Here is a 17,052-nt window from a genome sequence, read left to right as displayed (position 1 = left end):
AAGAAATGTGCCAGTTGTATAAAACAGACACAGGTGAGGCGCTGCTGGGAGTTGAACCCAGGATCTCCTGTTTACAAGACAGGCGCTTTCAACCAGCTAAGCCACAGCACCTCTGAATGGCCAATAGTTGATTCAACTACTCGAAGCCACTAAGCGTGAAGGATCGGCCTCCATAATGTAAACACGCCCAACGTGGGGCTCGAACCCACGACCCTGAGATTAAGAGTCTCATGCTCTACCGACTGAGCTAGCCGGGCTTACTGCTTGGCAGCTACAGGCATTCTGGTCGGGGGCCTTTGTGGCAGTTATTGTTTCAAACGCTTGGCCTGTGTCCACAAGGCTGACATTTTGTCCAGACACCGTTTCAAATGACTGTTTCAAATTCGCTGGGTGTATAGTCTACCAACAAAGAGTGGCATGCTCTAACCCCTGTGCCATCCAGGCTTACCATGTCGCTTCCAGAGGCATTCTCGTCTGGGACCTTTGTGACGGAAAATGTCTGAATCCACAATATTGTGGGTGAAGGTAAGAAATGTGCCAGTTGTATAAAACAGACACAGGTGAGGCGCTGCTGGGAGTTGAACCCAGGATCTCCTGTTTACAAGAAAGGCGCTTTCAACCAGCTAAGCCACAGCACCTCTGAATGGCCAATAGTTGATTCAACTACTCGAAGTCACTAAGCGTGAAGGATCGGCCTCCATAATGTAAACACGCCCAACGTGGGGCTCGAACCCACGACCCTGAGATTAAGAGTCTCATGCTCTACCGACTGAGCTAGCCGGGCTTACTGCTTGGCAGCTACAGGCATTCTGGTCGGGGGCCTTTGTGGCAGTTATTGTTTCAAACGCTTGGCCTGTGTCCACAAGGCTGACATTTTGTCCAGACACCGTTTCAAATGACTGTTTCAAATTCGCTGGGTGTATAGTCTACCAACAAAGAGTGGCATGCTCTAACCCCTGTGCCATCCAGGCTTACCATGTCGCTTCCAGAGGCATTCTCGTCTGGGACCTTTGTGACGGAAAATGTCTGAATCCACAATATTGTGGGTGAAGGTAAGAAATGTGCCAGTTGTATAAAACAGACACAGGTGAGGCGCTGCTGGGAGTTGAACCCAGGATCTCCTGTTTACAAGACAGGCGCTTTCAACCAGCTAAGCCACAGCACCTCTGAATGGCCAATAGTTGATTTACTACTCGAAGCCACTAAGCGTGAAGGATCGGCCTCCATAATGTAAACACGCCCAACGTGGGGCTCGAACCCACGACCCTGAGATTAAGAGTCTCATGCTCTACCGACTGAGCTAGCCGGGCTTACTGCTTTCCACCTACAGGCATTCTGGTCGGGGAACTTTGTGGCAGTTATTGTTTCAAACGCTTGGCCTGTGTCCACAAGGCTGACATTTTGTCCAGACACCGTTTCAAATGACTGTTTCAAATTCGCTGGGTGTATAGTCTACCAACAAAGAGTGGCATGCTCTAACCCCTGTGCCATCCAGGCTTACCATGTTGCTTCCAGAGGCATTCTCGTCGGGGACCTTTGTGATGGAAAACGTCTGAATCCACAATATTGTGGGTGAAGATAAAAAATGTGCCAGCTGTATAAAATAGACGCAGGTGAGGCGCTGCTGGGAGTTGAACCCAGGATCTCCTGTTTACGAGACAGGCGCTTTCAACCAGCTAAGCCACAGCACCTCTGAATGAGCAATAGTTGATTCAACTACTCGAAGCCTCTCAGCGTGAAGGATCGGCCTCCATAATGTAAACACGCCCAACGTGGGGCTCGAACCCACGACCCTGAGATTAAGAGTCTCATGCTCTACCGACTGAGCTAGCCGGGCTTACTGCTTTGCACCTACAGGCATTCTGGTCGGGGAACTTTGTGGCAGTTATTGTTTCAAACGCTTGGCCTGTGTCCACAAGGCTGACATTTTGTCCAGACACCGTTTCAAATGACTGTTTCAAATTCGCTGGGTGTATAGTCTACCAACAAAGAGTGGCATGCTCTAACCCCTGTGCCATCCAGGCTTACCATGTCGCTTCCAGAGGCATTCTCGTCTGGGACCTTTGTGACGGAAAATGTCTGAATCCACAATATTGTGGGTGAAGGTAAGAAATGTGCCAGTTGTATAAAACAGACACAGGTGAGGCGCTGCTGGGAGTTGAACCCAGGATCTCCTGTTTACAAGACAGGCGCTTTCAACCAGCTAAGCCACAGCACCTCTGAATGGCCAATAGTTGATTTACTACTCGAAGCCACTAAGCGTGAAGGATCGGCCTCCATAATGTAAACACGCCCAACGTGGGGCTCGAACCCACGACCCTGAGATTAAGAGTCTCATGCTCTACCGACTGAGCTAGCCGGGCTTACTGCTTTCCACCTACAGGCATTCTGGTCGGGGAACTTTGTGGCAGTTATTGTTTCAAACGCTTGGCCTGTGTCCACAAGGCTGACATTTTGTCCAGACACCGTTTCAAATGACTGTTTCAAATTCGCTGGGTGTATAGTCTACCAACAAAGAGTGGCATGCTCTAACCCCTGTGCCATCCAGGCTTACCATGTTGCTTCCAGAGGCATTCTCGTCGGGGACCTTTGTGATGGAAAACGTCTGAATCCACAATATTGTGGGTGAAGATAAAAAATGTGCCAGCTGTATAAAATAGACGCAGGTGAGGCGCTGCTGGGAGTTGAACCCAGGATCTCCTGTTTACGAGACAGGCGCTTTCAACCAGCTAAGCCACAGCACCTCTGAATGAGCAATAGTTGATTCAACTACTCGAAGCCTCTCAGCGTGAAGGATCGGCCTCCATAATGTAAACACGCCCAACGTGGGGCTCGAACCCACGACCCTGAGATTAAGAGTCTCATGCTCTACCGACTGAGCTAGCCGGGCTTACTGCTTTGCACCTACAGGCATTCTGGTCGGGGAACTTTGTGGCAGTTATTGTTTCAAACGCTTGGCCTGTGTCCACAAGGCTGACATTTTGTCCAGACACTGTTTCAAATGACTGCTTCAAATTAGCTGGGTGTATAGTCTACCAACAAAGAGTGGCATGCTCTAACCCCTGTGCCATCAAGGCTTACCATGTCGCTTCCAGAGGCATTCTCGTCGGGGACCTTTGTGACGGAAAATGTCTGAATCCACAATATTGTGGGTGAAGGTAAGAAATGTGCCAGTTGTATAAAATAAACACAGGTGAGGCGCTGCTGGGAGTTGAACCCAGGATCTCCTGTTTACAAGACAGGCGCTTTCAACCAGCTAAGCCACAGCACCTCTGAATGGCCAATAGTTGATTTACTACTCGAAGCCACTAAGCGTGAAGGATCGGCCTCCATAATGTAAACACGCCCAACGTGGGGCTCGAACCCACGACCCTGAGATTAAGAGTCTCATGCTCTACCGACTGAGCTAGCCGGGCTTACTGCTTTGCAGCTACAGGCATTCTGGTCGGGGGCCTTTGTGGCAGTTATTGTTTCAAACGCTTGGCCTGTGTCCACAAGGCTGACATTTTGTCCAGACACCGTTTCAAATGACTGTTTCAAATTCGCTGGGTGTATAGTCTACCAACAAAGAGTGGCATGCTCTAACCCCTGTGCCATCCAGGCTTACCATGTCGCTTCCAGAGGCATTCTCGTCTGGGACCTTTGTGACGGAAAATGTCTGAATCCACAATATTGTGGGTGAAGGTAAGAAATGTGCCAGTTGTATAAAACAGACACAGGTGAGGCGCTGCTGGGAGTTGAACCCAGGATCTCCTGTTTACAAGAAAGGCGCTTTCAACCAGCTAAGCCACAGCACCTCTGAATGGCCAATAGTTGATTCAACTACTCGAAGTCACTAAGCGTGAAGGATCGGCCTCCATAATGTAAACACGCCCAACGTGGGGCTCGAACCCACGACCCTGAGATTAAGAGTCTCATGCTCTACCGACTGAGCTAGCCGGGCTTACTGCTTGGCAGCTACAGGCATTCTGGTCGGGGGCCTTTGTGGCAGTTATTGTTTCAAACGCTTGGCCTGTGTCCACAAGGCTGACATTTTGTCCAGACACCGTTTCAAATGACTGTTTCAAATTCGCTGGGTGTATAGTCTACCAACAAAGAGTGGCATGCTCTAACCCCTGTGCCATCCAGGCTTACCATGTCGCTTCCAGAGGCATTCTCGTCTGGGACCTTTGTGACGGAAAATGTCTGAATCCACAATATTGTGGGTGAAGGTAAGAAATGTGCCAGTTGTATAAAACAGACACAGGTGAGGCGCTGCTGGGAGTTGAACCCAGGATCTCCTGTTTACAAGACAGGCGCTTTCAACCAGCTAAGCCACAGCACCTCTGAATGGCCAATAGTTGATTTACTACTCGAAGCCACTAAGCGTGAAGGATCGGCCTCCATAATGTAAACACGCCCAACGTGGGGCTCGAACCCACGACCCTGAGATTAAGAGTCTCATGCTCTACCGACTGAGCTAGCCGGGCTTACTGCTTTCCACCTACAGGCATTCTGGTCGGGGAACTTTGTGGCAGTTATTGTTTCAAACGCTTGGCCTGTGTCCACAAGGCTGACATTTTGTCCAGACACCGTTTCAAATGACTGTTTCAAATTCGCTGGGTGTATAGTCTACCAACAAAGAGTGGCATGCTCTAACCCCTGTGCCATCCAGGCTTACCATGTTGCTTCCAGAGGCATTCTCGTCGGGGACCTTTGTGATGGAAAACGTCTGAATCCACAATATTGTGGGTGAAGATAAAAAATGTGCCAGCTGTATAAAATAGACGCAGGTGAGGCGCTGCTGGGAGTTGAACCCAGGATCTCCTGTTTACGAGACAGGCGCTTTCAACCAGCTAAGCCACAGCACCTCTGAATGAGCAATAGTTGATTCAACTACTCGAAGCCTCTCAGCGTGAAGGATCGGCCTCCATAATGTAAACACGCCCAACGTGGGGCTCGAACCCACGACCCTGAGATTAAGAGTCTCATGCTCTACCGACTGAGCTAGCCGGGCTTACTGCTTTGCACCTACAGGCATTCTGGTCGGGGAACTTTGTGGCAGTTATTGTTTCAAACGCTTGGCCTGTGTCCACAAGGCTGACATTTTGTCCAGACACTGTTTCAAATGACTGCTTCAAATTAGCTGGGTGTATAGTCTACCAACAAAGAGTGGCATGCTCTAACCCCTGTGCCATCAAGGCTTACCATGTCGCTTCCAGAGGCATTCTCGTCGGGGACCTTTGTGACGGAAAATGTCTGAATCCACAATATTGTGGGTGAAGGTAAGAAATGTGCCAGTTGTATAAAATAAACACAGGTGAGGCGCTGCTGGGAGTTGAACCCAGGATCTCCTGTTTACAAGACAGGCGCTTTCAACCAGCTAAGCCACAGCACCTCTGAATGGCCAATAGTTGATTTACTACTCGAAGCCACTAAGCGTGAAGGATCGGCCTCCATAATGTAAACACGCCCAACGTGGGGCTCGAACCCACGACCCTGAGATTAAGAGTCTCATGCTCTACCGACTGAGCTAGCCGGGCTTACTGCTTGGCAGCTACAGGCATTCTGGTCGGGGGCCTTTGTGGCAGTTATTGTTTCAAACGCTTGGCCTGTGTCCACAAGGCTGACATTTTGTCCAGACACCGTTTCAAATGACTGTTTCAAATTCGCTGGGTGTATAGTCTACCAACAAAGAGTGGCATGCTCTAACCCCTGTGCCATCCAGGCTTACCATGTCGCTTCCAGAGGCATTCTCGTCTGGGACCTTTGTGACGGAAAATGTCTGAATCCACAATATTGTGGGTGAAGGTAAGAAATGTGCCAGTTGTATAAAACAGACACAGGTGAGGCGCTGCTGGGAGTTGAACCCAGGATCTCCTGTTTACAAGACAGGCGCTTTCAACCAGCTAAGCCACAGCACCTCTGAATGGCCAATAGTTGATTCAACTACTCGAAGCCTCTCAGCGTGAAGGATCGGAATCCATAATGTAAACACGCCCAACGTGGGGCTCGAACCCACGACCCTGAGATTAAGAGTCTCATGCTCTACCGACTGAGCTAGCCGGGCTTACTGCTTTGCACCTACAGGCATTCTGGTCGGGGAACTTTGTGGCAGTTATTGTTTCAAACGCTTGGCCTGTGTCCACAAGGCTGACATTTTGTCCAGACACTGTTTCAAATGACTGCTTCAAATTAGCTGGGTGTATAGTCTACCAACAAAGAGTGGCATGCTCTAACCCCTGTGCCATCAAGGCTTACCATGTCGCTTCCAGAGGCATTCTCGTCGGGGACCTTTGTGACGGAAAACGTCTGAATCCACAATATTGTGGGTGAAGGTAAGAAATGTGCCAGTCGTATAAAACAGACACAGTCGAGGCGCTGCTGGGAATTGAACCCAGGATCTCCTGTTTACAAGACAAGCGCTTTCAACCAGCTAAGCCACAGCAATTCTGACTTGTCCAGACACTGTTTCAAATGACTGCTTCAAATTAGCTGGGTGTATAGTCTACCAACAAAGAGTGGCATGCTCTAACCCCTGTGCCATCCAGGCTTACCATGTCGCTTCCGGAGGCATTCTCGTCTGGGACCTTTGTGACGGAAAATGTCTGAATCCACAATATTGTGGGTGAAGGTAAGAAATGTGCCAGTTGTATAAAACAGACACAGGTGAGGCGCTGCTGGGAGTTGAACCCAGGATCTCCTGTTTACAAGACAGGCGCTTTCAACCAGCTAAGCCACAGCACCTCTGAATGGCCAATAGTTGATTTACTACTCGAAGCCACTAAGCGTGAAGGATCGGCCTCCATAATGTAAACACGCCCAACGTGGGGCTCGAACCCACGACCCTGAGATTAAGAGTCTCATGCTCTACCGACTGAGCTAGCCGGGCTTACTGCTTGGCAGCTACAGGCATTCTGGTCGGGGGCCTTTGTGGCAGTTATTGTTTCAAACGCTTGGCCTGTGTCCACAAGGCTGACATTTTGTCCAGACACCGTTTCAAATGACTGTTTCAAATTCGCTGGGTGTATAGTCTACCAACAAAGAGTGGCATGCTCTAACCCCTGTGCCATCCAGGCTTACCATGTTGCTTCCAGAGGCATTCTCGTCGGGGACCTTTGTGACGGAAAATGTCTGAATCCACAATATTGTGGGTGAAGGTAAGAAATGTGCCAGTTGTATAAAACAGACACAGGTGAGGCGCTGCTGGGAGTTGAACCCAGGATCTCCTGTTTACAAGACAGGCGCTTTCAACCAGCTAAGCCACAGCACCTCTGAATGGCCAATAGTTGATTCAACTACTCGAAGCCACTAAGCGTGAAGGATCGGCCTCCATAATGTAAACACGCCCAACGTGGGGCTCGAACCCACGACCCTGAGATTAAGAGTCTCATGCTCTACCGACTGAGCTAGCCGGGCTTACTGCTTTGCAGCTACAGGCATTCTGGTCGGGGGCCTTTGTGGCAGTTTTTGTTTCAAACGCTTGGCCTGTGTCCACAAGGCTGACATTTTGTCCAGACACCGTTTCAAATGACTGTTTCAAATTCGCTGGGTGTATAGTCTACCAACAAAGAGTGGCATGCTCTAACCCCTGTGCCATCCAGGCTTACCATGTCGCTTCCAGAGCCATTCTCGTCTGGGACCTTTGTGACGGAAAATGTCTGAATCCACAATATTGTGGGTGAAGGTAAGAAATGTGCCAGTTGTATAAAACAGACACAGGTGAGGCGCTGCTGGGAGTTGAACCCAGGATCTCCTGTTTACAAGACAGGCGCTTTCAACCAGCTAAGCCACAGCACCTCTGAATGGCCAATAGTTGATTCAACTACTCGAAGCCACTAAGCGTGAAGGATCGGCCTCCATAATGTAAACACGCCCAACGTGGGGCTCGAACCCACAACCCTGAGATTAAGAGTCTCATGCTCTACCGACTGAGCTAGCCGGGCTTACTGCTTTGCACCTACAGGCATTCTGGTCGGGGAACTTTGTGGCAGTTATTGTTTCAAACGCTTGGCCTGTGTCCACAAGGCTGACATTTTGTCCAGACACTGTTTCAAATGACTGCTTCAAATTAGCTGGGTGTATAGTCTACCAACAAAGAGTGGCATGCTCTAACCCCTGTGCCATCAAGGCTTACCATGTCGCTTCCAGAGGCATTCTCGTCGGGGACCTTTGTGACGGAAAATGTCTGAATCCACAATATTGTGGGTGAAGGTAAGAAATGTGCCAGTTGTATAAAATAAACACAGGTGAGGCGCTGCTGGGAGTTGAACCCAGGATCTCCTGTTTACAAGACAGGCGCTTTCAACCAGCTAAGCCACAGCACCTCTGAATGGCCAATAGTTGATTTACTACTCGAAGCCACTAAGCGTGAAGGATCGGCCTCCATAATGTAAACACGCCCAACGTGGGGCTCGAACCCACGACCCTGAGATTAAGAGTCTCATGCTCTACCGACTGAGCTAGCCGGGCTTACTGCTTGGCAGCTACAGGCATTCTGGTCGGGGGCCTTTGTGGCAGTTATTGTTTCAAACGCTTGGCCTGTGTCCACAAGGCTGACATTTTGTCCAGACACCGTTTCAAATGACTGTTTCAAATTCGCTGGGTGTATAGTCTACCAACAAAGAGTGGCATGCTCTAACCCCTGTGCCATCCAGGCTTACCATGTCGCTTCCAGAGGCATTCTCGTCTGGGACCTTTGTGACGGAAAATGTCTGAATCCACAATATTGTGGGTGAAGGTAAGAAATGTGCCAGTTGTATAAAACAGACACAGGTGAGGCGCTGCTGGGAGTTGAACCCAGGATCTCCTGTTTACAAGACAGGCGCTTTCAACCAGCTAAGCCACAGCACCTCTGAATGGCCAATAGTTGATTCAACTACTCGAAGCCTCTCAGCGTGAAGGATCGGAATCCATAATGTAAACACGCCCAACGTGGGGCTCGAACCCACGACCCTGAGATTAAGAGTCTCATGCTCTACCGACTGAGCTAGCCGGGCTTACTGCTTTGCACCTACAGGCATTCTGGTCGGGGAACTTTGTGGCAGTTATTGTTTCAAACGCTTGGCCTGTGTCCACAAGGCTGACATTTTGTCCAGACACTGTTTCAAATGACTGCTTCAAATTAGCTGGGTGTATAGTCTACCAACAAAGAGTGGCATGCTCTAACCCCTGTGCCATCCAGGCTTACCATGTTGCTTCCAGAGGCATTCTCGTCGGGGACCTTTGTGATGGAAAACGTCTGAATCCACAATATTGTGGGTGAAGATAAAAAATGTGCCAGCTGTATAAAATAGACGCAGGTGAGGCGCTGCTGGGAGTTGAACCCAGGATCTCCTGTTTACGAGACAGGCGCTTTCAACCAGCTAAGCCACAGCACCTCTGAATGAGCAATAGTTGATTCAACTACTCGAAGCCTCTCAGCGTGAAGGATCGGCCTCCATAATGTAAACACGCCCAACGTGGGGCTCGAACCCACGACCCTGAGATTAAGAGTCTCATGCTCTACCGACTGAGCTAGCCGGGCTTACTGCTTTGCACCTACAGGCATTCTGGTCGGGGAACTTTGTGGCAGTTATTGTTTCAAACGCTTGGCCTGTGTCCACAAGGCTGACATTTTGTCCAGACACTGTTTCAAATGACTGCTTCAAATTAGCTGGGTGTATAGTCTACCAACAAAGAGTGGCATGCTCTAACCCCTGTGCCATCAAGGCTTACCATGTCGCTTCCAGAGGCATTCTCGTCGGGGACCTTTGTGACGGAAAATGTCTGAATCCACAATATTGTGGGTGAAGGTAAGAAATGTGCCAGTTGTATAAAATAAACACAGGTGAGGCGCTGCTGGGAGTTGAACCCAGGATCTCCTGTTTACAAGACAGGCGCTTTCAACCAGCTAAGCCACAGCACCTCTGAATGGCCAATAGTTGATTTACTACTCGAAGCCACTAAGCGTGAAGGATCGGCCTCCATAATGTAAACACGCCCAACGTGGGGCTCGAACCCACGACCCTGAGATTAAGAGTCTCATGCTCTACCGACTGAGCTAGCCGGGCTTACTGCTTGGCAGCTACAGGCATTCTGGTCGGGGGCCTTTGTGGCAGTTATTGTTTCAAACGCTTGGCCTGTGTCCACAAGGCTGACATTTTGTCCAGACACCGTTTCAAATGACTGTTTCAAATTCGCTGGGTGTATAGTCTACCAACAAAGAGTGGCATGCTCTAACCCCTGTGCCATCCAGGCTTACCATGTCGCTTCCAGAGGCATTCTCGTCTGGGACCTTTGTGACGGAAAATGTCTGAATCCACAATATTGTGGGTGAAGGTAAGAAATGTGCCAGTTGTATAAAACAGACACAGGTGAGGCGCTGCTGGGAGTTGAACCCAGGATCTCCTGTTTACAAGACAGGCGCTTTCAACCAGCTAAGCCACAGCACCTCTGAATGGCCAATAGTTGATTCAACTACTCGAAGCCTCTCAGCGTGAAGGATCGGAATCCATAATGTAAACACGCCCAACGTGGGGCTCGAACCCACGACCCTGAGATTAAGAGTCTCATGCTCTACCGACTGAGCTAGCCGGGCTTACTGCTTTGCACCTACAGGCATTCTGGTCGGGGAACTTTGTGGCAGTTATTGTTTCAAACGCTTGGCCTGTGTCCACAAGGCTGACATTTTGTCCAGACACTGTTTCAAATGACTGCTTCAAATTAGCTGGGTGTATAGTCTACCAACAAAGAGTGGCATGCTCTAACCCCTGTGCCATCCAGGCTTACCATGTTGCTTCCAGAGGCATTCTCGTCGGGGACCTTTGTGATGGAAAACGTCTGAATCCACAATATTGTGGGTGAAGATAAAAAATGTGCCAGCTGTATAAAATAGACGCAGGTGAGGCGCTGCTGGGAGTTGAACCCAGGATCTCCTGTTTACGAGACAGGCGCTTTCAACCAGCTAAGCCACAGCACCTCTGAATGAGCAATAGTTGATTCAACTACTCGAAGCCTCTCAGCGTGAAGGATCGGCCTCCATAATGTAAACACGCCCAACGTGGGGCTCGAACCCACGACCCTGAGATTAAGAGTCTCATGCTCTACCGACTGAGCTAGCCGGGCTTACTGCTTTGCACCTACAGGCATTCTGGTCGGGGAACTTTGTGGCAGTTATTGTTTCAAACGCTTGGCCTGTGTCCACAAGGCTGACATTTTGTCCAGACACTGTTTCAAATGACTGCTTCAAATTAGCTGGGTGTATAGTCTACCAACAAAGAGTGGCATGCTCTAACCCCTGTGCCATCAAGGCTTACCATGTCGCTTCCAGAGGCATTCTCGTCGGGGACCTTTGTGACGGAAAATGTCTGAATCCACAATATTGTGGGTGAAGGTAAGAAATGTGCCAGTTGTATAAAATAAACACAGGTGAGGCGCTGCTGGGAGTTGAACCCAGGATCTCCTGTTTACAAGACAGGCGCTTTCAACCAGCTAAGCCACAGCACCTCTGAATGGCCAATAGTTGATTTACTACTCGAAGCCACTAAGCGTGAAGGATCGGCCTCCATAATGTAAACACGCCCAACGTGGGGCTCGAACCCACGACCCTGAGATTAAGAGTCTCATGCTCTACCGACTGAGCTAGCCGGGCTTACTGCTTGGCAGCTACAGGCATTCTGGTCGGGGGCCTTTGTGGCAGTTATTGTTTCAAACGCTTGGCCTGTGTCCACAAGGCTGACATTTTGTCCAGACACCGTTTCAAATGACTGTTTCAAATTCGCTGGGTGTATAGTCTACCAACAAAGAGTGGCATGCTCTAACCCCTGTGCCATCCAGGCTTACCATGTCGCTTCCAGAGGCATTCTCGTCTGGGACCTTTGTGACGGAAAATGTCTGAATCCACAATATTGTGGGTGAAGGTAAGAAATGTGCCAGTTGTATAAAACAGACACAGGTGAGGCGCTGCTGGGAGTTGAACCCAGGATCTCCTGTTTACAAGACAGGCGCTTTCAACCAGCTAAGCCACAGCACCTCTGAATGGCCAATAGTTGATTCAACTACTCGAAGCCTCTCAGCGTGAAGGATCGGAATCCATAATGTAAACACGCCCAACGTGGGGCTCGAACCCACGACCCTGAGATTAAGAGTCTCATGCTCTACCGACTGAGCTAGCCGGGCTTACTGCTTTGCACCTACAGGCATTCTGGTCGGGGAACTTTGTGGCAGTTATTGTTTCAAACGCTTGGCCTGTGTCCACAAGGCTGACATTTTGTCCAGACACTGTTTCAAATGACTGCTTCAAATTAGCTGGGTGTATAGTCTACCAACAAAGAGTGGCATGCTCTAACCCCTGTGCCATCAAGGCTTACCATGTCGCTTCCAGAGGCATTCTCGTCGGGGACCTTTGTGACGGAAAACGTCTGAATCCACAATATTGTGGGTGAAGGTAAGAAATGTGCCAGTCGTATAAAACAGACACAGTCGAGGCGCTGCTGGGAATTGAACCCAGGATCTCCTGTTTACAAGACAAGCGCTTTCAACCAGCTAAGCCACAGCAATTCTGACTGGGCAATAGTTGATTCAACTACTCGAAGCCTCTCAGCGTGAAGGATCGGCCTCCATAATGTAAACACGCCCAACGTGGGGCTCGAACCCACGACCCTGAGATTAAGAGTCTCATGCTCTACCGACTGAGCTAGCCGGGCTTACTGCTTTGCAGCTACAGGCATTCTGGTCGGGGAACTTTGTGGCAGTTATTGTTTCAAACGCTTGGCCTGTGTCCACAAGGCTGACATTTTGTCCAGACACTGTTTAAAATGACTGTTTCAAATTCGCTGGGTGTATAGTCTACCAACAAAGAGTGGCATGCTCTAACCCCTGTGCCATCCAGGCTTACCATGTCGCTTCCGGAGGCATTCTCGTCTGGGACCTTTGTGACGGAAAATGTCTGAATCCACAATATTGTGGGTGAAGATAAAAAATGTGCCAGTTGTATAAAACAGAAACAGGTGAGGCGCTGCTGGGAGTTGAACCCAGGATCTCCTTTTTACAAGACAGGCGATTTCAACCAGCTAAGCCACAGCACCTCTGAATGGCCAATAGTTGATTCAACTACTCGAAGCCACTAAGCGTGAAGGATCGGCCTCCATAATGTAAACACGACCAACGTGGGGCTCGAACCCACTACCCTGAGATTAAGAGTCTCATGCTCTACCGACTGAGCTAGCCGGGCTTACTGCTTTGCAGCTACAGGCATTCTGGTCGGGGGCCTTTGTGGCAGTTATTGTTTCAAACGCTTGGCCTGTGTCCACAAGGCTGACATTTTGTCCAGACACCGTTTCAAATGACTGTTTCAAATTCGCTGGGTGTATAGTCTACCAACAAAGAGTGGCATGCTCTAACCCCTGTGCCATCCAGGCTTACCATGTTGCTTCCAGAGGCATTCTCGTCGGGGACCTTTGTGATGGAAAACGTCTGAATCCACAATATTGTGGGTGAAGATAAGAAATGTGCCAGTTGTATAAAACAGACACAGGTGAGGCGCTGCTGGGAGTTGAACCCAGGATCTCCTGTTTACAAGACAGGCGCTTTCAACCAGCTAAGCCACAGCACCTCTGAATGGCCAATAGTTGATTCAACTACTCGAAGCCTCTCAGCGTGAAGGATCGGCCTCCATAATGTAAACACGCCCAACATGGGGCTCGAACCCACGACCCTGAGATTAAGAGTCTCATGCTCTACCGACTGAGCTAGCCGGGCTTACTGCTTTGTAGCTACAGGCATTCTGGTCGGGGAACTTTGTGGCAGTTATTGTTTCAAACGCTTGGCCTGTGTCCACAAGGCTGACATTTTGTCCAGACACTGTTTCAAATGACTGTTTCAAATTCGCTGGGTGTATAGTCTACCAACAAAGAGTGGCATGCTCTAACCCCTGTGCCATCCAGGCTTACCATGTCGCTTCCGGAGGCATTCTCGTCTGGGACCTTTGTGACGGAAAACGTCTGAATCCACAATATTGTGGGTGAAGGTAAGAAATGTGCCAGTTGTATAAAACAGACACAGGTGAGGCGCTGCTGGGAGTTGAACCCAGGATCTCCTGTTTACAAGACAGGCGCTTTCAACCAGCTAAGCCACAGCACCTCTGAATGGGCAATAGTTGATTCAACTACTCGAAGCCTCTCAGCGTGAAGGATCGGCCTCCATAATGTAAACACGCCCAACGTGGGGCTCGAACCCACGACCCTGAGATTAAGAGTCTCATGCTCTACCGACTGAGCTAGCCGGGCTTACTGCTTTGTAGCTACAGGCATTCTGGTCGGGGAACTTTGTGGCAGTTATTGTTTCAAACGCTTGGCCTGTGTCCACAAGGCTGACATTTTGTCCAGACACTGTTTCAAATGACTGTTTCAAATTCGCTGGGTGTATAGTCTACCAACAAAGAGTGGCATGCTCTAACCCCTGTGCCATCCAGGCTTACCATGTCGCTTCCGGAGGCATTCTCGTCTGGGACCTTTGTGACGGAAAACGTCTGAATCCACAATATTGTGGGTGAAGGTAAGAAATGTGCCAGTTGTATAAAACAGACACAGGTGAGGCGCTGCTGGGAGTTGAACCCAGGATCTCCTGTTTACAAGACAGGCGCTTTCAACCAGCTAAGCCACAGCACCTCTGAATGGGCAATAGTTGATTCAACTACTCGAAGCCTCTCAGCGTGAAGGATCGGCCTCCATAATGTAAACACGCCCAACGTGGGGCTCGAACCCACGACCCTGAGATAAAGAGTCTCATGCTCTACTGACTGAGCTAGCCGGGCTTACTGCTTTGCAGCTACAGGCTTTCTGGTCGGGGGCCTTTGTGGCAGTTATTGTTTCAAACGCTTGGCCTGTGTCCACAAGGCTGACATTTTGTCCAGACACCGTTTCAAATGACTGTTTCAAATTCGCTGGGTGTATAGTCTACCAACAAAGAGTGGCATGCTCTAACCCCTGTGCCATCCAGGCTTACCATGTCGCTTCCGGAGGCATTCTCGTCTGGGACCTTTGTGACGGAAAACGTCTGAATCCACAATATTGTGGGTGAAGATAAAAAATGTGCCAGTTGTATAAAACAGAAAAAGGTGAGGCGCTGCTGGGAGTTGAACCCAGGATCTCCTGTTTACAAGACAGGCGCTTTCAACCAGCTAAGCCACAGCACCTCTGAATGGGCAATAGTTGATTCAACTACTCGAAGCCTCTCAGCGTGAAGGATCGGCCTCCATAATGTAAACACGCCTAACGTGGGGCTCGAACCCACGACCCTGAGATTAAGCATCTCATGCTCTACCGACTGAGCTAGCCGGGCTTGCTGCTTTGCAGCTACAGGCATTCTGGTCGGGGGCCTTTGTGGCAGTTATTGTTTCAAACGCTTGGCCTGTGTCCACAAGGCTGACATTTTGTCCAAACACCGTTTCAAATGACTGTTTCAAATTCGCTGGGTGTATAGTCTACCAACAAAGAGTGGCATGCTCTAACCCCTGTGCCATCCAGGCTTACCATGTTGCTTCCAGAGGCATTCTCGTCGGGGACCTTTGTGATGGAAAACGTCTGAATCCACAATATTGTGGGTGAAGATAAAAAATGTGCCAGTTGTATAAAATAGACGCAGGTGAGGCGCTGCTGGGAGTTGAACCCAGGATCTCCTGTTTACGAGACAGGCGCTTTCAACCAGCTAAGCCACAGCACCTCTGAATGAGCAATAGTTGATTCAACTACTCGAAGCCTCTCAGCGTGAAGGATCGGCCTCCATAATGTAAACACGCCCAACGTGGGGCTCGAACCCACGACCCTGAGATTAAGAGTCTCATGCTCTACCGACTGAGCTAGCCGGGCTTACTGCTTTGTAGCTACAGGCATTCTGGTCGGGGAACTTTGTGGCAGTTATTGTTTCAAACGCTTGGCCTGTGTCCACAAGGCTGACATTTTGTCCAGACACTGTTTCAAATGACTGTTTCAAATTCGCTGGGTGTATAGTCTACCAACAAAGAGTGGCATGCTCTAACCCCTGTGCCATCCAGGCTTACCATGTCGCTTCCGGAGGCATTCTCGTCTGGGACCTTTGTGACGGAAAACGTCTGAATCCACAATATTGTGGGTGAAGGTAAGAAATGTGCCAGTTGTATAAAACAGACACAGGTGAGGCGCTGCTGGGAGTTGAACCCAGGATCTCCTGTTTACAAGACAGGCGCTTTCAACCAGCTAAGCCACAGCACCTCTGAATGGGCAATAGTTGATTCAACTACTCGAAGCCTCTCAGCGTGAAGGATCGGCCTCCATAATGTAAACACGCCCAACGTGGGGCTCGAACCCACGACCCTGAGATAAAGAGTCTCATGCTCTACCGACTGAGCTAGCCGGGCTTACTGCTTTGCAGCTACAGGCTTTCTGGTCGGGGGCCTTTGTGGCAGTTATTGTTTCAAACGCTTGGCCTGTGTCCACAAGGCTGACATTTTGTCCAGACACCGTTTCAAATGACTGTTTCAAATTCGCTGGGTGTATAGTCTACCAACAAAGAGTGGCATGCTCTAACCCCTGTGCCATCCAGGCTTACCATGTCGCTTCCGGAGGCATTCTCGTCTGGGACCTTTGTGACGGAAAACGTCTGAATCCACAATATTGTGGGTGAAGATAAAAAATGTGCCAGTTGTATAAAACAGAAAAAGGTGAGGCGCTGCTGGGAGTTGAACCCAGGATCTCCTGTTTACAAGACAGGCACTTTCAACCAGCTAAGCCACAGCACCTCTGAATGGGCAATAGTTGATTCAACTACTCGAAGCCTCTCAGCGTGAAGGATCGGCCTCCATAATGTAAACATGCCCAACGTGGGGCTCGAACCCACTACCCTGAGATTAAGCGTCTCATGCTCTACCGACTGAGCTAGCCGGGCTTACTGCTTTGCAGCTACAGGCATTCTGGTTGGGGAACTTTGTGGCAGTTAATGTTTCAAACGCTTTGCCTGTGTCCACAAGGCTGACATTTTGTCCAGACACTGTTTCAAATGACTGTTTCAAATTCGCTGGGTGTATAGTCTACCAACAAAGAGTGGCATGCTCTAACC

The 17,052-nt window shown here is 49.6% G+C and overlaps 62 non-coding genes across 62 annotated transcripts; all 62 read right to left on the bottom strand.

Annotated features, from left to right (window-relative positions):
- Positions 1-36: 36 nt before the first annotated feature.
- Positions 37-111, bottom strand: trnat-ugu (transfer RNA threonine (anticodon UGU)). The gene has a single exon. It is a non-coding gene; the product is annotated as a tRNA-Thr (tRNA).
- Positions 112-184: 73 nt separating this feature from the next.
- trnak-cuu (transfer RNA lysine (anticodon CUU)) lies at positions 185-257 on the bottom strand. The gene has a single exon. It is a non-coding gene; the product is annotated as a tRNA-Lys (tRNA).
- A 306-nt stretch (positions 258-563) lies between these two features.
- Positions 564-638, bottom strand: trnat-ugu (transfer RNA threonine (anticodon UGU)). The gene has a single exon. It is a non-coding gene; the product is annotated as a tRNA-Thr (tRNA).
- Positions 639-711: 73 nt separating this feature from the next.
- Positions 712-784, bottom strand: trnak-cuu (transfer RNA lysine (anticodon CUU)). Its single transcript has one exon. It is a non-coding gene; the product is annotated as a tRNA-Lys (tRNA).
- Positions 785-1,090: 306 nt separating this feature from the next.
- Positions 1,091-1,165, bottom strand: trnat-ugu (transfer RNA threonine (anticodon UGU)). The gene has a single exon. It is a non-coding gene; the product is annotated as a tRNA-Thr (tRNA).
- Positions 1,166-1,237: 72 nt separating this feature from the next.
- Positions 1,238-1,310, bottom strand: trnak-cuu (transfer RNA lysine (anticodon CUU)). The gene has a single exon. It is a non-coding gene; the product is annotated as a tRNA-Lys (tRNA).
- Positions 1,311-1,616: 306 nt separating this feature from the next.
- trnat-cgu (transfer RNA threonine (anticodon CGU)) lies at positions 1,617-1,691 on the bottom strand. The gene has a single exon. It is a non-coding gene; the product is annotated as a tRNA-Thr (tRNA).
- A 73-nt stretch (positions 1,692-1,764) lies between these two features.
- On the bottom strand, positions 1,765-1,837 carry trnak-cuu (transfer RNA lysine (anticodon CUU)). The gene has a single exon. It is a non-coding gene; the product is annotated as a tRNA-Lys (tRNA).
- A 306-nt stretch (positions 1,838-2,143) lies between these two features.
- Positions 2,144-2,218, bottom strand: trnat-ugu (transfer RNA threonine (anticodon UGU)). Its single transcript has one exon. It is a non-coding gene; the product is annotated as a tRNA-Thr (tRNA).
- Positions 2,219-2,290: 72 nt separating this feature from the next.
- trnak-cuu (transfer RNA lysine (anticodon CUU)) lies at positions 2,291-2,363 on the bottom strand. Its single transcript has one exon. It is a non-coding gene; the product is annotated as a tRNA-Lys (tRNA).
- Positions 2,364-2,669: 306 nt separating this feature from the next.
- On the bottom strand, positions 2,670-2,744 carry trnat-cgu (transfer RNA threonine (anticodon CGU)). The gene has a single exon. It is a non-coding gene; the product is annotated as a tRNA-Thr (tRNA).
- A 73-nt stretch (positions 2,745-2,817) lies between these two features.
- trnak-cuu (transfer RNA lysine (anticodon CUU)) lies at positions 2,818-2,890 on the bottom strand. The gene has a single exon. It is a non-coding gene; the product is annotated as a tRNA-Lys (tRNA).
- A 306-nt stretch (positions 2,891-3,196) lies between these two features.
- Positions 3,197-3,271, bottom strand: trnat-ugu (transfer RNA threonine (anticodon UGU)). Its single transcript has one exon. It is a non-coding gene; the product is annotated as a tRNA-Thr (tRNA).
- Positions 3,272-3,343: 72 nt separating this feature from the next.
- trnak-cuu (transfer RNA lysine (anticodon CUU)) lies at positions 3,344-3,416 on the bottom strand. Its single transcript has one exon. It is a non-coding gene; the product is annotated as a tRNA-Lys (tRNA).
- A 306-nt stretch (positions 3,417-3,722) lies between these two features.
- trnat-ugu (transfer RNA threonine (anticodon UGU)) lies at positions 3,723-3,797 on the bottom strand. The gene has a single exon. It is a non-coding gene; the product is annotated as a tRNA-Thr (tRNA).
- Positions 3,798-3,870: 73 nt separating this feature from the next.
- Positions 3,871-3,943, bottom strand: trnak-cuu (transfer RNA lysine (anticodon CUU)). Its single transcript has one exon. It is a non-coding gene; the product is annotated as a tRNA-Lys (tRNA).
- A 306-nt stretch (positions 3,944-4,249) lies between these two features.
- trnat-ugu (transfer RNA threonine (anticodon UGU)) lies at positions 4,250-4,324 on the bottom strand. Its single transcript has one exon. It is a non-coding gene; the product is annotated as a tRNA-Thr (tRNA).
- A 72-nt stretch (positions 4,325-4,396) lies between these two features.
- trnak-cuu (transfer RNA lysine (anticodon CUU)) lies at positions 4,397-4,469 on the bottom strand. The gene has a single exon. It is a non-coding gene; the product is annotated as a tRNA-Lys (tRNA).
- A 306-nt stretch (positions 4,470-4,775) lies between these two features.
- trnat-cgu (transfer RNA threonine (anticodon CGU)) lies at positions 4,776-4,850 on the bottom strand. The gene has a single exon. It is a non-coding gene; the product is annotated as a tRNA-Thr (tRNA).
- A 73-nt stretch (positions 4,851-4,923) lies between these two features.
- On the bottom strand, positions 4,924-4,996 carry trnak-cuu (transfer RNA lysine (anticodon CUU)). The gene has a single exon. It is a non-coding gene; the product is annotated as a tRNA-Lys (tRNA).
- A 306-nt stretch (positions 4,997-5,302) lies between these two features.
- trnat-ugu (transfer RNA threonine (anticodon UGU)) lies at positions 5,303-5,377 on the bottom strand. The gene has a single exon. It is a non-coding gene; the product is annotated as a tRNA-Thr (tRNA).
- Positions 5,378-5,449: 72 nt separating this feature from the next.
- trnak-cuu (transfer RNA lysine (anticodon CUU)) lies at positions 5,450-5,522 on the bottom strand. The gene has a single exon. It is a non-coding gene; the product is annotated as a tRNA-Lys (tRNA).
- Positions 5,523-5,828: 306 nt separating this feature from the next.
- trnat-ugu (transfer RNA threonine (anticodon UGU)) lies at positions 5,829-5,903 on the bottom strand. Its single transcript has one exon. It is a non-coding gene; the product is annotated as a tRNA-Thr (tRNA).
- A 73-nt stretch (positions 5,904-5,976) lies between these two features.
- Positions 5,977-6,049, bottom strand: trnak-cuu (transfer RNA lysine (anticodon CUU)). The gene has a single exon. It is a non-coding gene; the product is annotated as a tRNA-Lys (tRNA).
- A 602-nt stretch (positions 6,050-6,651) lies between these two features.
- Positions 6,652-6,726, bottom strand: trnat-ugu (transfer RNA threonine (anticodon UGU)). Its single transcript has one exon. It is a non-coding gene; the product is annotated as a tRNA-Thr (tRNA).
- A 72-nt stretch (positions 6,727-6,798) lies between these two features.
- trnak-cuu (transfer RNA lysine (anticodon CUU)) lies at positions 6,799-6,871 on the bottom strand. The gene has a single exon. It is a non-coding gene; the product is annotated as a tRNA-Lys (tRNA).
- Positions 6,872-7,177: 306 nt separating this feature from the next.
- On the bottom strand, positions 7,178-7,252 carry trnat-ugu (transfer RNA threonine (anticodon UGU)). Its single transcript has one exon. It is a non-coding gene; the product is annotated as a tRNA-Thr (tRNA).
- A 73-nt stretch (positions 7,253-7,325) lies between these two features.
- Positions 7,326-7,398, bottom strand: trnak-cuu (transfer RNA lysine (anticodon CUU)). The gene has a single exon. It is a non-coding gene; the product is annotated as a tRNA-Lys (tRNA).
- A 306-nt stretch (positions 7,399-7,704) lies between these two features.
- Positions 7,705-7,779, bottom strand: trnat-ugu (transfer RNA threonine (anticodon UGU)). Its single transcript has one exon. It is a non-coding gene; the product is annotated as a tRNA-Thr (tRNA).
- Positions 7,780-7,852: 73 nt separating this feature from the next.
- trnak-cuu (transfer RNA lysine (anticodon CUU)) lies at positions 7,853-7,925 on the bottom strand. The gene has a single exon. It is a non-coding gene; the product is annotated as a tRNA-Lys (tRNA).
- A 306-nt stretch (positions 7,926-8,231) lies between these two features.
- On the bottom strand, positions 8,232-8,306 carry trnat-ugu (transfer RNA threonine (anticodon UGU)). Its single transcript has one exon. It is a non-coding gene; the product is annotated as a tRNA-Thr (tRNA).
- Positions 8,307-8,378: 72 nt separating this feature from the next.
- On the bottom strand, positions 8,379-8,451 carry trnak-cuu (transfer RNA lysine (anticodon CUU)). The gene has a single exon. It is a non-coding gene; the product is annotated as a tRNA-Lys (tRNA).
- Positions 8,452-8,757: 306 nt separating this feature from the next.
- trnat-ugu (transfer RNA threonine (anticodon UGU)) lies at positions 8,758-8,832 on the bottom strand. Its single transcript has one exon. It is a non-coding gene; the product is annotated as a tRNA-Thr (tRNA).
- Positions 8,833-8,905: 73 nt separating this feature from the next.
- trnak-cuu (transfer RNA lysine (anticodon CUU)) lies at positions 8,906-8,978 on the bottom strand. Its single transcript has one exon. It is a non-coding gene; the product is annotated as a tRNA-Lys (tRNA).
- Positions 8,979-9,284: 306 nt separating this feature from the next.
- Positions 9,285-9,359, bottom strand: trnat-cgu (transfer RNA threonine (anticodon CGU)). Its single transcript has one exon. It is a non-coding gene; the product is annotated as a tRNA-Thr (tRNA).
- Positions 9,360-9,432: 73 nt separating this feature from the next.
- trnak-cuu (transfer RNA lysine (anticodon CUU)) lies at positions 9,433-9,505 on the bottom strand. The gene has a single exon. It is a non-coding gene; the product is annotated as a tRNA-Lys (tRNA).
- A 306-nt stretch (positions 9,506-9,811) lies between these two features.
- On the bottom strand, positions 9,812-9,886 carry trnat-ugu (transfer RNA threonine (anticodon UGU)). The gene has a single exon. It is a non-coding gene; the product is annotated as a tRNA-Thr (tRNA).
- A 72-nt stretch (positions 9,887-9,958) lies between these two features.
- trnak-cuu (transfer RNA lysine (anticodon CUU)) lies at positions 9,959-10,031 on the bottom strand. The gene has a single exon. It is a non-coding gene; the product is annotated as a tRNA-Lys (tRNA).
- Positions 10,032-10,337: 306 nt separating this feature from the next.
- On the bottom strand, positions 10,338-10,412 carry trnat-ugu (transfer RNA threonine (anticodon UGU)). Its single transcript has one exon. It is a non-coding gene; the product is annotated as a tRNA-Thr (tRNA).
- A 73-nt stretch (positions 10,413-10,485) lies between these two features.
- trnak-cuu (transfer RNA lysine (anticodon CUU)) lies at positions 10,486-10,558 on the bottom strand. The gene has a single exon. It is a non-coding gene; the product is annotated as a tRNA-Lys (tRNA).
- A 306-nt stretch (positions 10,559-10,864) lies between these two features.
- trnat-cgu (transfer RNA threonine (anticodon CGU)) lies at positions 10,865-10,939 on the bottom strand. The gene has a single exon. It is a non-coding gene; the product is annotated as a tRNA-Thr (tRNA).
- Positions 10,940-11,012: 73 nt separating this feature from the next.
- trnak-cuu (transfer RNA lysine (anticodon CUU)) lies at positions 11,013-11,085 on the bottom strand. The gene has a single exon. It is a non-coding gene; the product is annotated as a tRNA-Lys (tRNA).
- Positions 11,086-11,391: 306 nt separating this feature from the next.
- On the bottom strand, positions 11,392-11,466 carry trnat-ugu (transfer RNA threonine (anticodon UGU)). Its single transcript has one exon. It is a non-coding gene; the product is annotated as a tRNA-Thr (tRNA).
- Positions 11,467-11,538: 72 nt separating this feature from the next.
- Positions 11,539-11,611, bottom strand: trnak-cuu (transfer RNA lysine (anticodon CUU)). Its single transcript has one exon. It is a non-coding gene; the product is annotated as a tRNA-Lys (tRNA).
- A 306-nt stretch (positions 11,612-11,917) lies between these two features.
- Positions 11,918-11,992, bottom strand: trnat-ugu (transfer RNA threonine (anticodon UGU)). The gene has a single exon. It is a non-coding gene; the product is annotated as a tRNA-Thr (tRNA).
- A 73-nt stretch (positions 11,993-12,065) lies between these two features.
- Positions 12,066-12,138, bottom strand: trnak-cuu (transfer RNA lysine (anticodon CUU)). The gene has a single exon. It is a non-coding gene; the product is annotated as a tRNA-Lys (tRNA).
- A 454-nt stretch (positions 12,139-12,592) lies between these two features.
- trnak-cuu (transfer RNA lysine (anticodon CUU)) lies at positions 12,593-12,665 on the bottom strand. Its single transcript has one exon. It is a non-coding gene; the product is annotated as a tRNA-Lys (tRNA).
- Positions 12,666-13,119: 454 nt separating this feature from the next.
- On the bottom strand, positions 13,120-13,192 carry trnak-cuu (transfer RNA lysine (anticodon CUU)). The gene has a single exon. It is a non-coding gene; the product is annotated as a tRNA-Lys (tRNA).
- Positions 13,193-13,498: 306 nt separating this feature from the next.
- trnat-ugu (transfer RNA threonine (anticodon UGU)) lies at positions 13,499-13,573 on the bottom strand. The gene has a single exon. It is a non-coding gene; the product is annotated as a tRNA-Thr (tRNA).
- Positions 13,574-13,646: 73 nt separating this feature from the next.
- Positions 13,647-13,719, bottom strand: trnak-cuu (transfer RNA lysine (anticodon CUU)). Its single transcript has one exon. It is a non-coding gene; the product is annotated as a tRNA-Lys (tRNA).
- A 306-nt stretch (positions 13,720-14,025) lies between these two features.
- trnat-ugu (transfer RNA threonine (anticodon UGU)) lies at positions 14,026-14,100 on the bottom strand. Its single transcript has one exon. It is a non-coding gene; the product is annotated as a tRNA-Thr (tRNA).
- Positions 14,101-14,173: 73 nt separating this feature from the next.
- trnak-cuu (transfer RNA lysine (anticodon CUU)) lies at positions 14,174-14,246 on the bottom strand. The gene has a single exon. It is a non-coding gene; the product is annotated as a tRNA-Lys (tRNA).
- Positions 14,247-14,552: 306 nt separating this feature from the next.
- Positions 14,553-14,627, bottom strand: trnat-ugu (transfer RNA threonine (anticodon UGU)). Its single transcript has one exon. It is a non-coding gene; the product is annotated as a tRNA-Thr (tRNA).
- A 73-nt stretch (positions 14,628-14,700) lies between these two features.
- Positions 14,701-14,773, bottom strand: trnak-cuu (transfer RNA lysine (anticodon CUU)). The gene has a single exon. It is a non-coding gene; the product is annotated as a tRNA-Lys (tRNA).
- A 306-nt stretch (positions 14,774-15,079) lies between these two features.
- Positions 15,080-15,154, bottom strand: trnat-ugu (transfer RNA threonine (anticodon UGU)). Its single transcript has one exon. It is a non-coding gene; the product is annotated as a tRNA-Thr (tRNA).
- A 73-nt stretch (positions 15,155-15,227) lies between these two features.
- Positions 15,228-15,300, bottom strand: trnak-cuu (transfer RNA lysine (anticodon CUU)). Its single transcript has one exon. It is a non-coding gene; the product is annotated as a tRNA-Lys (tRNA).
- A 306-nt stretch (positions 15,301-15,606) lies between these two features.
- On the bottom strand, positions 15,607-15,681 carry trnat-cgu (transfer RNA threonine (anticodon CGU)). Its single transcript has one exon. It is a non-coding gene; the product is annotated as a tRNA-Thr (tRNA).
- A 73-nt stretch (positions 15,682-15,754) lies between these two features.
- Positions 15,755-15,827, bottom strand: trnak-cuu (transfer RNA lysine (anticodon CUU)). Its single transcript has one exon. It is a non-coding gene; the product is annotated as a tRNA-Lys (tRNA).
- Positions 15,828-16,133: 306 nt separating this feature from the next.
- On the bottom strand, positions 16,134-16,208 carry trnat-ugu (transfer RNA threonine (anticodon UGU)). Its single transcript has one exon. It is a non-coding gene; the product is annotated as a tRNA-Thr (tRNA).
- Positions 16,209-16,281: 73 nt separating this feature from the next.
- trnak-cuu (transfer RNA lysine (anticodon CUU)) lies at positions 16,282-16,354 on the bottom strand. The gene has a single exon. It is a non-coding gene; the product is annotated as a tRNA-Lys (tRNA).
- Positions 16,355-16,660: 306 nt separating this feature from the next.
- On the bottom strand, positions 16,661-16,735 carry trnat-ugu (transfer RNA threonine (anticodon UGU)). Its single transcript has one exon. It is a non-coding gene; the product is annotated as a tRNA-Thr (tRNA).
- A 73-nt stretch (positions 16,736-16,808) lies between these two features.
- trnak-cuu (transfer RNA lysine (anticodon CUU)) lies at positions 16,809-16,881 on the bottom strand. Its single transcript has one exon. It is a non-coding gene; the product is annotated as a tRNA-Lys (tRNA).
- Positions 16,882-17,052: the final 171 nt, after the last annotated feature.

The sequence above is a fragment of the Hypomesus nipponensis genome, chromosome 18 (assembly GCF_054491055.1).
Source record: "Hypomesus nipponensis isolate SF chromosome 18, ASM5449105v1, whole genome shotgun sequence".
Lineage (NCBI taxonomy): Eukaryota > Metazoa > Chordata > Actinopteri > Osmeriformes > Osmeridae > Hypomesus > Hypomesus nipponensis.
Note: the sequence above shows the minus strand (reverse complement) of the source record. Positions and strands in the feature narration are given on the sequence as shown.